The 16,771-nt window shown below is 42.8% G+C and overlaps 1 protein-coding gene across 9 annotated transcripts in view; it reads left to right on the top strand.

Moving 5' to 3' along the window:
- MAGI1 (membrane associated guanylate kinase, WW and PDZ domain containing 1) overlaps window positions 1–16,771 on the top strand; it is a 351,260-nt gene that overhangs the window by 87,505 nt on the left and 246,984 nt on the right. The window lies entirely within an intron of this gene.

Genomic DNA, 16,771 nt, shown 5'->3' on the forward strand with positions numbered 1-16,771 from the left:
GCAGCGTGAGGAGAGTAAAGCTACCGACAGATAAGGTGGGGGGGGGGGCACATAGGAGAGCTCTTATGCCCACCAGGGGGTTTATATACTCCTTTGGACAGGTGGTAGCACTTCTCCAATCAGCTTACAGCCTGCTTTACAAGAACATCATTGGACAATAACATTATGTCTTGTTAACTCTTGACTTACCAGGCAGTGGCTACAGCTGCAATTACTAGGTTCTCCTAGAAGTAGCGTCTGGATGAGTTGCGCAGGATCACCAGGTAGATCCTGACAAGGAGAGGGCGCTATTCGCAACAACCACCTGGCCTATGCATTGGCAGGGGTGTTGCACAACCATACTCTTCAGGAGATTCAGGGTAAGGAATGTGCAAATATCTTTTCCACCATGGAATAAGGAACGCCGAACCAGTTCCTCATACAGTAATGACAAGATGTAACAACAACAATGTGCCGAAAGTAATAGGCTTCTTTAAAGTCAGTCATTGAATGTAGAGGGATCTGCCTTTATATAAGGTAGCGCTTATCCCGCACTGGAAAACATTTGCATATTCCTTACCCAGAATCCCCAGCGGAGCATGCATGACTTATAATACTTCATTATGTGATCATCTTCTTGTTATTGGACCCTACCAGGAAGCAGGGGAAGCCCTTGTAATCCATGGGTTACTAAAACCTCAATTTTATAAAGATACTAAAGACAACATAAATTTAATAATAAAGATACATTTTATAAATCCTATAACATGTCAGCCCTATCACCTTTAGCATATTCCCTACTCCTACGCCCCACCACAATGTCTCCTAAATGGGCAATAGTGCTGTACTAGGATGGAGTTGCTTAGAATGGAACCTGTGTCTTCTCTTCTACTTGTAGCTTTAGAGTAACAGTTACATGGCGGAGTTCATTAGTCTGATTTGCCTCTAAAAAATAAAAAATACAATTTAGATTTTTCCATGGCGGAGAAATTGATGTGCCAGTCATGGATGGTGAAGGCACAAGGCTCGATCATGCTTCAGTCATTAATGCAGTCAGCGGGGTGGAAACTGTGGGTGTACAGGGAGAAGCTGCTGATGTGAACACTGGATTTTCTTTACATACAAAGTAATTGCATTTTTCCGATGTTACAACATATGCCGCTGTGTATTCTCTTACACGTAGATATGAATTATTCATGGTGCCGGATTTTCTGATTATTCTTTAAAAACCATCCTCTAATGGCTCCCATTACTATCTGATGTATTACTACAAACCTTGTATTCTTTTAATTTATTAGTAATTGATATTTGCTCAAAGCACTTTTATCCTTAAAGGGAACCTGTCACCAGGAATGTGAATTTTAGCTGGTGACAGGTTCCAATATCCTGTGCTGATTTTTAAAATGCCTTAGTCAGCATTCTTAATAATTTCAGTACTTTATAATAGTTTATTTGACATCACCTGGCTCCCCGTTTGCAGCGTGTGGTAAGTCCCGGGGAAGAGGGGATCAGCCACAACCTGTTTGTGCCTATGACTCCTCTTATAGTTTTTCCTCCCCTCCACACCATCCCCCTCCCTCCAGTTCCTGCTTAAAGGAAACCTACCAACTTCCGATGGTGCTTCTAAGCTGCAAATGCCGTGCACCAGCTCAGGGTGAGCTGGTGCCAGCGCTTATTTTCGTTATGTTTTTAAACACTGAGCTTTATGACTGTAAAAAGCCACATTGCTTATCCAAACAGTTAATGCCTGATGTGAGACCCCCTTGGATTTTGTATTGACCGCTTATCCTAATAAATCGCCAATTAAAAGAATCACCTTTTTTATTAATACATTTGTATACAACAAGCTCCCTCTAGTGGTGCATGCAAACATGCCTCTTTCCAACTTTTTATTTCGTGAGGAACTCATTTCAGGTATGATTAGTATTATGGCAGTCCTACTAATTTTGCACTGACCATTATATACATATCTTAGAGAGATTCCTTTATCTCAGCAGGTGGTGCCTGGGTTATATTGCTCCTCCTGTACCTGATCTTGTATCCTCAGCCTTTGCTTCCAACACTCATCATAGAAATGTCTGAGATATTTTTACATAGTGATGAGTAATGCGTTCATATGCACATGATCACAAAGCAACTATATAAAATACTAGCTGGAGGCGTCTTGTGCAGCCATGTGATTTTCCAAATAGTTCACACTGTATCTACTGATATCATGTGGCCTTAAAGGGGAAATCTACATAAAAAAAGTGTATTTTGTGAATGTCAACTTCTTTTATGGAGAATTAAAACACTGAATTTTTCAAGTTTTCTACTGCTTTCATCAATGGCCTCTGCAGTCGTGGGGGAGTAGCAGTTGTTTGGGGGGGGGGGTGCATTGATTGGAAGCTATTCTTAAAGGGAACCTGTCACCTAGGACCTCATTTTCACAAAAGACAGGTTGCAGAAGCTTATTACACCTGTAATGCAAATAAGCCTTTCTGCCTTTTCTAAGCATTTGCATTACAATATAATTTTGTGTTATAACTTACCTTGCACCCTGACAAAATCCTGGGGTAGTCAAAGAGGCTGGACTTTTGGTTTGGATGCATTTCAAAAATCAACATTTTGCCTTGTCTGTGTTACTCACTCCTCAGAGCTTGCCCCCCACCTTTGTGCTCCTGTACAGTTTCACCTCTTGCTCCTTCTCAGAGCTCACAGCCTGGTGATCCTGACATCAGTGGGGGAGTGACAGAGCTGTGCAGGAGCACAAAGATGGAGGCTTTCTGCAGTTTAGACAAGTCACCTGTTGTTTTTTGAAATGCATCCAAACCAAAGCCCAACCCCTGTGACTACCCCAGTATTTTGTCAGGATGCAAGAGTAAGTTATAACACACAATTATATTGCAATGCAAATGCTTGGAAAGAGAGGCCTTTTTGCACTGCAGGTGTCATGGGCTTATACAATCTGTCTTTAGTGAAAATGAAGTCCCTGGTGACAGGTTCCCTTTAACCATGATAGAGTCCAAACTATGAGAAAGTGGAAAGAACACTATAGTGTGGAAGTTTTCTATAGTTCTAATTCTATATGAAGGCAGGATGGGATCCTATATCGGTTATGTATTCTATAACTGTTAGAGGTTTAAGAACACAGAACTCTCGGCTGTCTCTATAAGTGGATGGAGGAAGCAGGGCTCCCGGGTTGTCACTAAATGGGCACAGAAAACAGGGCTCGCAGGCTGGTTCTGAGTGGGTGGGGAAAGTAGTATTCACAGGCTGGGTCTGGGTTTGGAAAGTAGGACTTCTCAGGGGGTACTTGGATTCAGGAAGCGGGACTTTGCAGGCTGGCTCTTGGGTGGGGGGAAGTAGAACTCTCAAGCTGGGTCTGGGTTGGGAAAGCAGGACCTGCAGGCTGGCTCTTGGTGGGAGGAGACAGCAGGACTCACAGGTTGACTGTGGGTGGGAGGGTAAAGCAGGACTCGCATGTTGGGTTTGGGTAGGAAGGGAAAGCTGGACTCACATGCTGGCTCTGGGTAGGAAGGGAAAGCTGGACTCACATGCTGGCTCTGGTTGGGAGAGGAAAGCAGGACCTTTGCAGGCTGACTCATGATGGGAAGGGAAAGCAGGACTCACATGCTGGCTCTGGTTGGGAGAGGAAAGCAGGACCTTTGCAGGCTGACTCATGATGGGAAGGGAAAGCAGGACTCACAGGCTGACTCTGGGTAGGAGGAGAAAGCAGGACTTGCATGTTGGGTTTGGGTGGGAGGGGAAACCAGGAACTTTGCAGGCTTTTATTGAGCCCTGGTAGCAGTTACATGAAAATGCCAGAATACAAATAACACAATTTCCTAGAAAACTATACTTTATTTTAGTATTTTCTCAAGTTTCTATTGTATGATAGAACCACTTTCAGTCCTTTGCTATTGAGTCCTTGAAATATAGTCAGATCTGGTGGGGAACCCTAAGTATGTAGCACCTTGAGACCTTTTCCCCCTATCTTATACATGGTGTACCCCGGAGTCTGGTTTGTTGATGTTGGCCACATTGACCAAGTCTCGGGGTAAAGACACCCTTTAATCCCCAAATGTCGTTTACATAATGCCCCACGGTGGAAGTGGCAGAAACACATTTCTTTTTATTGTGCTAATGTTTTCTGAAGTGTTACAGACATGAATTAGATTATAGTCTCAGAACCCTCATATTTTATGAGCCGGGGGGGTGTCGGGTGAAATCCTATACGGACTGTTGGGTTTGGTCGATTATGAAAGACCCTGGGACTCTGATCCCCAATACCTGGCTTTATAATCGTATACGATTTTATTTGATTTTATTCTATAAAAGTTGCAATGAAATGGAATCACATATGGTCCGAGTTTGCCGCAAATCCTTAACACAATCTCCGCGCTACGTAACATGGTGCTGGTCTTTCATGGCCAAATACAAACCGGCGATATTAATAAAACGGAGCGGAGAAATCCAGACGGCAGATATGTACACAAGTCAGAATGGAGTCTGCGGTTTGCACGGATCTGGCTTTCATAAGCTGCCTGTAAGGGCGGTGTGTGACTGCGCTCGCCCCCTTTTGTTTTAACAAGCTTGAAAAAAACCCCGAAAACATCTGTAGGTTATTAATATGGCTCGAGGTGGTACGAGAAGACTGACACCGTGCATGGCGGCTCCAGCTCAATTCATCAAGCTGTAGTCCCGGGATGTTTAGTGGATTGGTTCCCCCAGATTTTTCAGAATTATTATTATTTTTTTTTTATATTTTGATACTTTATCTTAATTTTTTTCAAAAAAAGCCCCCAAAACGGTGCCACACTATACCGTAAGCTGTGTGTGGTATTACAGCTACAAGAAAATACCAGGGAGCCTATTAAATCTTGGTTTTATATGGAAATTTAATTATGTACTTGTTCATTTTCAGTGTTTTTATTTTATTTTTTTTATGCTAGTTTTATTTGTATTAGGCTACATTCACAGTGCCGTATGGCAGACGTGTATACGTCCGATGTATATATGTATAAAGGTTGCCCTTATGAGCCAAAGACATCCGCAACACCAGAACAGGATGCAGGAGCAGTGGCTTTAAAGGGCCCAAATCACCAACAACAATAGGGCAGCAGGGTGGCTTAGTGGTTAGCATTACAGCCTTGCAGCGCTGGGGTTCTGGGTTCAAGTCCCAGGGTCAACATCTGCAAAGAGTTTGTATGTTCTCTCCATGTTTGCATGGGTTTCCTCCGGGTCCTCCAGTTTCCTCCCACACTCCAAAACATACTGGTAGGTTGATTAGATTGGCAAATTCTGTGCAGCGCTGTGTAATCTGTGGGCGCTATATAAATATAGAATTATTTTTATTAACAATGTACTTTATGTACAATGTATTGTGGGCACTTTATTAAATTAAGTTTTCCAGACCCACCTTTTTGTGTTTTTAAGAACTTTGTTGACATGGGCCATGACTCCTGAATCACCCATTTTTCTTGTCTCTAATTTTATTTTTTCTATCTATACAAATTTGCATAAAAACTAAATTTTCTCTAAAATGTCAGATCCCTGTGATACAGGAAAGGTAGGTCTGGAAGTCGCATGAAGTACCCAGGACTTATGGGTTGGTTTTGGCGCTGGTAGACCCTTTTTTAATCATGGGTTCAACCCTTTTACATTTCACATGTTGAATCTTTGCCTTTTTATTAGTTTGGGAGACTCTGAAGTTTTATTGTCTAACTAAAGGGTCTTCTTTAAAGAAGTAATTTTTCGAACGACATCGCCCCTTTAATTCCTGACTAGTCCCACATAACAGAAGACACAATGGGCCGGTTGTCTTCTCCGTCCCAAATCGCTCTCTGCGCCGTAATTGGTGACGACAAAGATTAACATGTCAGGCTAAATTCTCAATTTCCCCACTTTGACCCCTTAATTGCTGTTTTGTATACATAATCCTCTGAGAGTAAGTAAAAGCTTTTATTCTGACCCCCTAGTTGATGTTTTAGTAGAATCGTTCTTTGTTGCCTAGTTCAAGTGTCACAATAAAGACTTATAAATTGGGCTGAAGCTGTTTATGGAATGTCTTATTCCACGTTACCAGAGTCCCTCTGTGCTGTTACGCTGTGCAGGAGCACTTCCCCCTCCCACTGTGTCAGATTACACTAGACAGAGGGAGGAAGTGCTGAGGGAGCAGTGGGGGAAGGGGAAAAAGTTTAGCAGTCTGTGACGCTGCAGTACTGTGGGGTTTTGGTAACACCCCAGGCATAATTGGCAGTGCTTCATTAGCATAATTTTAAAAGTTGATTTTAGAAGGAACTAGGCCATGTATAACAAACATAAGATGATTATCAAAGTCCTGGTGCCTGGATCAGTTTATCAAGATTAATTTTGTTAATTAATTAATGTTACATTTCCTTTAAAGTGATGAATTATGTCTTTTTAAACCAGCATAGCAATAGCATTTCTAAAAAATTGCACCTCTTTGAGATATATATAATATATATAATTTATTATATTTTAGACTTCGTTGAAGGGGTTGTACAAAGATTGATCTCGTTATTTAGGGTCTGACTGCTGTGATCCCTACAATCATGATAATGGGGGTCCTGTCCTCAATAATTGATGGAGTGGAAGATTTGTGCACGTGTCTGCTGCTCCATTTAATACTATGAGGAAGTCTGAAATTGCAGAGCACAGCGCTCTGGTATCTCCTACACTTCCATTCACTTTCTATAAGTGTGCAGAGAGAATTGAGTGCTGTGCTCAGCAATTTCCAGCACTCCCATTGTATTGAAAGGATCAGCAGGACACATACTCGACCTGCCGCTTCAGCAGCAGGACAACGGGATCCATTCTTTCGATTGGTGAGAATACGAACTGTAAGATCCCCACCGATTTTAAATTGTCATCCCCTATTCTTTAGATAAAGGATAATAATCAAACTTCGAGAAACATCTTTAAAGTTCTTCACTTTGGACCAGAGTCTCTTAAAAAAAAATCAAGACCACAGCCTTGAGACTTATAAGTGTTAAAATTCCCTGCAGCGCCACCACAGGTGTAATAAAGAATTGCATTGTGTTCATTTATATAATCACATTAGCTGGTCCTCCAAAGTGAGAGACGCCCTTTAACTGCTCTTTACTCTAATCAAAAGGTGAGGACCCCCTATAACCCACTAAGGGCTAGATGACCCCTTCGGCAGATAATTTTTTTGGAGGGGGTTATATATTCCATGAAGAGTTCTGCTATTGTTTGGGAATACTCTTACTATATACATTCATTGCTTTGTCTCATTATGAAGGATGTCCGAGAGCAAACCAAGAAGATGAATGGAAGATCTGTGTGTATATATAAACCTCCTAGTGCCAAAACATAAGCCAGTGTCTCCATCTAGAGGCAGAAGGGGTGTACTGTCCGTACAATCTCCTATTACCATTTATTCACTAATATTAGTTAGGTTTCCGCTAGATCATTAAGTACACACAATTTATTCCAAGCAGAAATGAATGATATCCGGCTCCTGGGGAACCAGCGCTCCGTCATAGAGGGGGGCAAACGGCGTAAACCGGAGTGTCGCAATAGGGATTTAAAGGAAATCTACCACCAGGATGAAGGACTGTATGCAAATGAGCCTGCAGGGCTCCAGGCTCCATAGGTGTTAATGGAGCCTGGAGCCCCTCAAGCTCATTTGCATACAGTTTTTCATCCTGGTGGTAGATGACCTTTAAAGGGATGTTCCTTATGACTCTGTTATTAGTAGGTGTTTATTGCAGCTCCACCTCTGGGACCCCCCACTAGGTTGAATGGAGAGGTGACTAATGTTGTTTAGGGGCTCCAAACTCTTTAAACATTACCTATAGTCACTACTGCACCTATCATCCTATTCCCGTGATCACACCCACAGCTTCTGCTTTATGCACTTTATGCGCCGTAGCATTGCTTTAGTTTAGGTTTTAGGTGGATTTTATGTCACTTTGTGCAGTAAATATTTATGTCTGTATTATTTCTTCTAAACACTTGTCATCTGTCGGCGCTTCCTCCGTATGTTGTCTGTACAGCGCAGTGTAAACAGTGTAGGAGGTGCGAGGATGCTCTTTGTTGATTCTGCAAGGTTCTCCGCTCCCACACAAATGCTTATTGTTGTGCCAGCATCTTCCTGTATTAGTAATAGAGAGACTGCAGCCATTTATCTCATCGCTGCTATGTCAGTGACCTTGTTATAGTAGTCGTCCATCCTGATCACCAGCTTGTGCAGAGGTTGTCTATGGAGGAAAGAAGCCCTGTTTCATTTCTATTATCAAACAGCGCCACTTTTTCCCATAGGCTGCTTTTAGTATTGCAGGTTGGGTCAACCCTATTCACAAGAGCAACAATGTTTCCTTGAAAAACAGAGACTTTTTTTAATTTTCTAATTTTACCAAACCATGTACAGACGGTCTGCGACTTAAAGATGACCCCCTATTTACAGACTGACCCCTGTGACCTCTGGTGAAGCTCTCTGGGTGCTTAGTCCCAGGCAATGATCGGCTGTAAGGTATCCGCTTTTTATGATAATGTTTCCATGAAGGCACAAAATTTTGAAAATTCAATTGTCGCTGAGACCAAAAACATTTTTGTCTGGAGCTACAATTCTAAAATCTCAGCCACTGCGCAACATTCTGATACACGACTTTGCTGCGGCACAACCTCATAATACACACCTACAGCTGCTACACAGCATCATAATGCACACCTCCAGCAGCTGCTGCACAACATCATAATACACACCTAGAGCTGCTGCACAACATCATAATACACACCGCCAGCTGCTGCACAACATCATAATACACCTCTTCAGCTGCTGCACAACATCCTAATACACACCGCCAGCAGCTGCACAACATCATAATACACACCTACAGCTGCTGCACAACATCCTAATACACACCGCCAGCTGCTGCACAACATCCTAATACACACCGCCAGCTGCTGCACAACATCATAATACACACCGCCAGCTGCTGCACAACCTCATAATACACACCGCCAGCTGCTGTGCAACTTCATAATACACACCTCAGCTGCTACACAGCATCATAATGCACACCTCCAGCAGCTGAACAACATCATAATACACACCGCCAGCTGCTGCACAACATCATAATACACACCTCAGCTGCTGCACAATGTCATAATGAACACCTTCAGTTGCTGCACAACATCATAATACATACTGCAGCAGCAGCTGCGCAACGTCATGATGCACACCTCAGCTGCTGCACAACATCATATGACTGTAGGGATTAACAAACCCAAACCTTAAATTTGGTACTTGCCCCTGTACCTTAATAAACCATCCAACCGTTTGGTACTTGACCCTGTACCTTAATAAACCATCCAACCGTTTGGTACTTGACCTTGTACCTTGAACAAACCATCCAACCGTCTGGTACTTGACCTTGTACTTTGATAAACCATCCAACCGTTTGGTACTTGACCTTGTACTTTGATAAACCATCCAACCGTTTGGTACTTGACCTTGTACTTTGATAAACCTTCCATCCGTCTGGTACTTGACCGTGTACCTAGACTAACCACCCAACCGCCTGGTACTTGACCGTGTACCTAGACTAACCACCCAACCGTCTGGTACTTGACCGTGTACCTAGACTAACCACCCAACCGTCTGGTACTTGACCGTGTACCTAGACTAACCACCCAACCGTCTGGTACTTGACCGTGTACCTAGACTAACCACCCAACCGTCTGGTACTTGACCGTGTACCTAGACTAACCACCCAACCGTCTGGTACTTGACCGTGTACCTAGACTAACCACCCATCAACAGACTGGGAAACTAAATGTTTGGGTAATGTGGGAAGGCCACAGCGTTTATTAACAACTAAGATAAATTATTAAATAACGTTATAAATTAAAACATTTCCCAACTTGCTAGGCCCGCTTGGCATCTTCAAAATCTTGAACCAACTTCGCCCGAAATGGCGGCTGCGTCCCTGCAGCCGGCATGTGGGCATCTTCCAGCGCCTTAGGGCCTGTGTAACTTCCGCCTTCGCTGTGACAACTGTAGGAAAACAGAAGGAAACAGCCAAAACCAAGGAAAGAAGAGCTGAAAAGAAATAATTCTGAGGGCAGGGTGGGAGGGTGACTTCTCGCCTCTTCGGTCCAGGGGGCAGAAGGAAAGAGGCCCCCCCCACGTGCTCTCGGACTTTATAAAACCACCGGGCGGGTCCTTACCCGCCCCCAAACACCACCTCCTGTGACCTCACACAGGAGGAGTAAAGGGGCAAGCCCCACCAGCCTACCAGAAGGCTTGAAACCACCCCCTACAGTCCTCAGCCCCTTCGCTAGTTGCTTTGGGGCTTGCTAACACCTTCAGTTGCTGCACAACATCATAATACACACCTCAGCTGCTGCACAACTTTATAATACACACCTTCAGTTGCTGCTCAACATTATAATACATACCTCAGTTGCTGCTCAACATTATAATATACACCTCAGCTGCTGCACAACATCATAATATACACCTCAGCTGCTGCACAACATCATAATATACACCTCAGCTGCTGCACAACATCATAATACACACCTCAGCTGCTGCACAACATAATACACACCTACAGCTACTGCGCCGCATCGTAATACACACCTCCAGCTGCTGCGCAACCTCATACTACACGTGAGCTGCTGCAGAACCTATATTTTAATATACAGTATTAATCAATTTTAAGGAATTGTCAGCAGACGGCTGACCAGATGGGTCACTATCAGACATGGAACCTGTGTACTAACCTGCCACTTTAAATGTCTCCTCACCAATCCCTCACTTCACAATCCGCCTGCCAAAACCTTTGGCAAGAGCCCTGGTGCCAGATGCAAGTACGCTGGCAGACAAGGTGATGTCATCTTGAGTGTTTTTTGGGATATAGGCAGAGACATGAGTTTCCGGATGTATCCACCTACCAATACTACAAATATCCAGGATGTATATTCCAAACTCTGAAGGAAGCTCCCGGATTTGATTAGTATTGCAATGAGCGACCTCAGTCCTGGGGGGTTTTTAGACTTGTTGAGATGTGTACCCTCCATGCAGCGCGCTGCTGCCAATACTAATACTCTCCTCCTAATAGTCTCTTCTTTCTCTTCTGATGTGGTTTGGATTTTGATTGCCAGACAATAAATCATTATTAACGTTGTTGAAAACCGAATACACCCGTTTGCAGTCGGCTGATTTTTCCGAAACAAAGGCTTTACAGTTGGTTACTTTTGGCTGCATTGTGATATATATGGGGGTTTGGTGTGTGTGTGGGGGTTGGGGGCGCAATGGTTATTTTTAGGGAACCTATCAATCTGATAATTCTATAATTTTCTGCAGGCAGCATGTTATAGAGCAGGAGGGGTGAGAATATTGTACATAGTGTCCTATCTGCAGGCAACATGTTATAGAGCAGGAGGGGTGAGAATATTGTACATAGTGTCCTATCTGCAGGCAACATGTTATAGAGCAGGAGGGGTGAGAAGATTGTACATAGTGTCCTACCTGCAGGCAGCATGTTATAGAGCAGGAGGGGTGAGAATATTGTACATAGTGTCCTATCTGCAGGCAGCATGTTATAGAGCAGGAGGAGCTCAGCATATTGTACATAGTGTCCTATCTGCAGGCAGCATGTTATAGAGCAGGGGGAGATGAGCAGATTGTACAGTGTCCTACATGTACACTGTAAAGGAAGAAATTGTAAATTGGCTTGTAAATAGGTTCCAATACCTTGGATGGTCGATTTTCTTGAACAGGACAGATGACGAGGCAAATTAGACACGAGGTCCAAATCACAACATCTATAAGGTTCAGAGGAAATTCACTGGAAAAGCTGCGGCTGCACAATTCCACATCTAATTGGCCGAGGTTGGTAGTATGTTGGGGCATCACAGTTGGATATACAGGCGGTCCCCTACTTAAGGACACCCGACTTACAGACAACCCATAGTTACAGACGGACCCCTCTGCCCACTGTGACCTCTGGTGAAGCTCTCTGGATGCTTTACTATAGTCCCAGACTGCAATGACCAGCTGTAAGATGCCTGTAATGAAGCTTTATTGATAATTCTTGGTCCAATTACACCAAAAATTTTGAAACTCCAATTGTCACTGGGGCAAAAGAAAAAAAATTGTCTAGAACTTCCATTATAAAATATACAGTTTCGACTTACATACAAACTCAACTTAAGAACAAACCTCCAGACCCTATCTTGTATGTAACCCGGGGACTGCCTGTATTCCAGTATTATCTTTAGAACCAGTTCTGGGCCAGTGAATACCCCTGGAAGGCAATAAGCGGGCAGCACATGGTCATTTCGAAGCCTCATTTCATGTAATTATAGCACCAATAAGTCCCTGTCAGTCATTTTAATAGGCTCCCGCTACAACCCCTCCCGCCCCAGAACATTGTCTTCTGCTGCCTAATTAGCGGAGTTTCCCCTTAATATTATGCAGTAAAAATGTCACATTGTATTGTGCGCTTGACTCTCTGGTTTGATATATTTTGTTGATATTTGCTGGCCTTTTATTAGCCAGCTGGAGACTTTATGCATATTTTAGCATGGCTGTGCGAGTATCGAGCTCATGGCACATGACGCGGATTACCCAGGAGAGCGGACGACACACACCAAATATTATTCTATAATGGATGCGTTTAGTTCTTAAAGGGAACCTGTCACCGGATTACCCTATTAATCCACCAGCACCCTGAAGTAGGGTATAAGATTTCCTTTCTAGAATTCCCTTTTATGTGAAATCTCAATTGTTTACCAATTTAAAAAAAAAAACTTCTCTAAGGTCATATGCAAATGAGCGGAAAAGAGTCACTTTTTACTTAAGAGGAGTCACTGTTACAATCTGGAGGGGGAAGTGTTACATCGGACACCCCGATCTTTTGGTTCTGTAGTAGCCAGAAACATGGTTCAGGTACCTTAATAATGATAAGAATCTCTTTCAAATTGTGGTTCTGTGAGCTACAGGATTGGAGATGAAGAAAATTAAAGGCCTAGTTGGAAAAGCAAGCTACAGATGATTTTTTTTTTTTTTAAATTATTCCTGTCCCTTTTATTTAACTGTCCATATCGCTGGTTCTCTAGCTCCCAGAACCGCAAGCTTGATGCATTTTGAAAGATGACATTTTTAATCTTTCATATGACACCATGGTTCTGCTGATCATCCACCTAAAGTGACTCATTTCAGACATAAAGTAACTCTTCTCTGCTTATTTACAAGTCTTTTATTTATTTTTATTTTTTTTGGGGGGGGGGGACAAAACTACACAAAAAGCAAAAATTCTAGAGACAATATTTCATACCCTACATGAGGGGCTAGTATAATAGTGGGGTAAAAGCTGCTGACAGGTTCCCTTTTATCTCTACTATACTTTATCTCTACTATACTTTCCCTGTCTGTACTGACTGGCAGTGCACTAGAGAAGAAACCCAATAAACCAAGTGGTTTTCTTCATATTTCTTCAACCTCTACACTGTGAGATGGGTGGTGGCTACAGATGACCGATCCAACGTTCATGTTCTGGTTCCCTTGGCCATTGATGCTGCTGTAGGTGTCACTTTGCCAGATTGGCTGTCCAAGTCACATGGCCAAAACAAAAGGTGAAAGTCAGATCCCCTCTTCTCTATCCACCACCCATCTGATAGGGTAGATGATAATTACCATATTATGTACTTAGAGGACATCTATCACTAGGATGAAACACTGTATGCAAATGAGCCTGAGAGGCTCCAGCTCCATTGAGCCCATATGGAGCCTGGAACCTCTCATGCTCATTTGCATACAGTCCTTCATCCTGGTGGTAGATGCCCTTTTAAGCTACTCTAGAAATGTTTGTAAAGATAATAAAATAGTAGTCAGGTGTAGTAATGGGAAGTCCGGCTTCTCTTAGTGAGCTGGTTCATTAGGCTCAGCTCACTAAGAAGAGCCGGCTCTTCTGGCTCCTAAAATATATGTCAGTCACCCCACATTACACCACTTTTAACCCGATTTTATCGGGTTAAAGGGGGCGTGGTGAGCTGCTTAGGGGCGGGTTTAGTGAGCCATTAGCTCACTGACTGGAGCCGGCTCAGGTCGTTCACGAACAACCCATCACTAGTCAAGTGATGGGGGTCCTTGGGTCAAGCACACAGGATAGCTCTGCTCTTCTGAAAGTAAAACGCCAAAAATAAGGACCTGAGGGTGCTGTCACACGTCGCGTTTACCGCATGCGTTAAAAAACGCATTGGAATAGCTGGAGAGTGATTTGCCTAATTAAACACCTCTTAACACGTGTGTTTACAAAACGCATGCGTTAACCGCGATGTTAACGCATGCGTTAACAATGCATTAACAACCGCATGCGTTAACCGCGATGTTAACGCATGCGTTAACAATGCGTTAACGGTTGTGTTTTGTAAACACAGGTGTTAGCAGCTGTTTAATTAGGCAAATCACTCTCCAGCTATTGCAATGCGTTTTTAAACGCATGCGGTAAACGCGACGTGTGACAGCACCCTGAATTGTTCGGAATCAGTGGGGCCCAGAGAGAAATTTCCAACAGTGCCACAATCTGAGTGGGAACTATAAAAGAATGCAAAGAGTTGAAACAAAATGCAGAGAGTGTTTGGAGGTGATGAAAGGTCCTCTCCGAAATACTAAGTCTACGCTACCAAAATTGTTGGGTTTGGCTTTTAGTGGATGTGAAGGACTTGCTAATGTACAGTAACAATTATGAGAGAAGATTACATGTATCCAGGCAGGAAGGATCGGGAAGATTTCACTTGCGGCTGAAAGGAACGTTCCCTCTAGATTGTGAATTCTCGGCAGCGTTCCACTCTTTGAAATGTCACGAATAAATAAAAGATGGTAAAGTAAAAAAAATAATTCTACCCAAGGCTTATTGTGTTACACTACAGAAGGGAAGATTTACAGAAGGAGGTTTTTTTATTCTTGCGGTTATTAAATATTATTATACAGTTGGGTCGGAACGGGTGGATAAATCACAGGATTCGTTAACTACTGTTCTGTTCTGTCTCGCCACATAACAAAGGGATCTGAAAGTAATAAAAGATGCCACCCACTAGGAGAAACACGGAGTTCATGTACAGAGAGGAGAACGCCTTGGGGAGAACAATAAAGACTTGTCTAACGAGCTCGCAGATGATAATACCAGACTATAAAGAAGGCAAAAACCACCATTTTCATCAGGATCATCTCTCATTAGATCTGTCGGTCTCTGTGGAGTTAGAGATGTTAGGGACTTTAGCTTTATCGAAGCAAAGCCAGTCGCAGTACTTATGGTGGCACCGCTGCATAGATCCGGGTAATGCTACCCATTGTACAGTGGTGATCATTGTTGCGACTGGGTCCATAGCTAGTGAGGCCCACCAGTCTCAATACAGGCGGTCCTTAACAACACTCGACTTACATACGACCCCTAGTTACAAACGGGCCTCTGGATATTAGTAATTTATTGTACTTTAGTCCTAGGCTACAATAATCAGCTATAACAGTTATCACAGGTGTCTGTAATGAAGCTTTAGTGTTAATCCTGATTCTTATGACAATCCAACATTTTTTTTTTTTTTTAAATCCAATTGTCACAGAGACCAAAAAAGTTCTGGCTGAGATTACAATGATAAAATATACAGTTCCGACTTACATACAAATTTAACTTAAGAACAAACCAACAGACCCTATGTTGTACGTAACCCGAGGACTGCCTGTACAACACTTTAAATTACTAGATATCAAAGGGATTTGCCCATGAAAGAAAGTTCTCAAATTTTTAACCCCTAGGGATGTGTACAGAATAAATTGCCCTTTTCTTTACAACTTTTAGTTTTATTGCTGTTTAGCTCCCATCACTCAGTGATGATCAGTGTAAGATTCCAGAGTGTGAGCAGGGACTCTCTAAGAAGACACTTCATGATTCCACTGTGCTGTGAGATGCTGTGCTGACAATGTGTTTAGATTATCAGGATACAGGGTTTAGCTACACTTTTTTTTTTATTTAACTTCTGAAGATTCTACTAATATCTGACACTTAGAAAAAAAAAGAGACAAGGCAGATCATGAGGTGGATACAAGACACAGTGACATACTCAGCTCTTCTATGCCTGCCCTTGGATCAAGGCCTTCTACTGTCAGTAGTTTGCAGAGTAAGATTCTGCACTCTGCTTGCTGGAAGGAAGTACCTGTGTCTGTAGTTTGTAGAGTAGGTCTCCGAATGCAGGGGAAGGGGCTGGAGGCAGAGAGCACTGCAGTGTGCAGACATGAGAAGCTATTCATGAAAAGAATCTGCCTGACCCTAGTAAGAAGATTTATGGTCGGATCCAGGGACAACCATAATTGTAAACACCAGAACTAAGGCAGGATGGAATTATATCTGTGGAATACTGTATATTTGTTAATAACAGTGAATTGGAGAATGTGTTATTTTGTTATCCGGAGTATATTTAGGAATCTTTTCTAAATGGGAATGCATCATAAATCCTTTAACATTAGGCCAGATTCACATTGTTCATGAATGATTTCACGGTACCTGAAAAGTGCCATGTCACAGACTGATCATTCTGCTTGCAACTGAACACTGTGCATCATATTGATAAGTGAAGCGCACAGTTCCGGCTTTCCTGATGGGCAGCAGAGCCGACTTTGTACTTTCTCGGCTCTGCTGCACAAATAGGAAACAAGAATTCTTTGCATGATATATCAATATAATGCAGAGGGTTGGTCACCAGCAGTGATGTCAGCCCTTGCCATAGAACTCTTCACAATCTGTGAATCACGAAGCAA

This window comes from Engystomops pustulosus, chromosome 10 (assembly GCF_040894005.1).
Source record: "Engystomops pustulosus chromosome 10, aEngPut4.maternal, whole genome shotgun sequence".
Classification (NCBI taxonomy): domain Eukaryota; kingdom Metazoa; phylum Chordata; class Amphibia; order Anura; family Leptodactylidae; genus Engystomops; species Engystomops pustulosus.